The sequence below is a fragment of the Mesocricetus auratus genome, unplaced genomic scaffold, assembly GCF_017639785.1.
Source record: "Mesocricetus auratus isolate SY011 unplaced genomic scaffold, BCM_Maur_2.0 Super-Scaffold_100707, whole genome shotgun sequence".
In the NCBI taxonomy this organism is placed as follows: domain Eukaryota; kingdom Metazoa; phylum Chordata; class Mammalia; order Rodentia; family Cricetidae; genus Mesocricetus; species Mesocricetus auratus.
Genome location: NW_024429269.1, coordinates 16,632,120 through 16,632,759, shown reverse-complemented (window position 1 = coordinate 16,632,759; position 640 = coordinate 16,632,120).

Genomic DNA, 640 nt, shown 5'->3' with positions numbered 1-640 from the left:
TCTTCAAATCTGCTTGAGAACTTATGGTATGATTACTTTGGCATTTTTCATTACTACAGGTTGCTTTCACAGTGGTTTATATGATTTTACTACTAGAAGATAAAAGATAAATTCTTTTATCCTCACATAGCAGTGCCCTGATGAAAACACAGAGAAATGTCACAGTGGGTATTAGGCCTCACTGCCTCCAGTATGGAATTGTAGTTCCTTCTCTCTGTACCGATTTCCAGAGTACTAGCCCAATTTTCATTATTTCCAACAGTCAATGAAGGTTACTTTCCCCACACAACCAACCCTAGCCTTTGTTGTCAGTTGTTTTATTGATGTTAGATACTCTAGCTGGAGTGAAATCTCAAAGTTGTTTCCTTTTGCATTTCCCCAATTGCTAAGGATGATGAACAATTTTTAGACATCTGTTGGCTATCATTATTCTTTGTTTGAGAACTCCATCTAGATGGTCTTGTCTTCTGACTATCTGCATTTTCTTAACCAGTAAATGATTGAGTGAAAGGGGCTGGTTTAGTGAGACTTGGAAATGGCCTGAAGTCAGCTTTATTGGTAGTGTCTGTCCACTAGGGGGGACTGCACGAGTCCTGGAAATTCCTTTTCTTAAGGTGCCTGGACATAAGAAGAGACATAA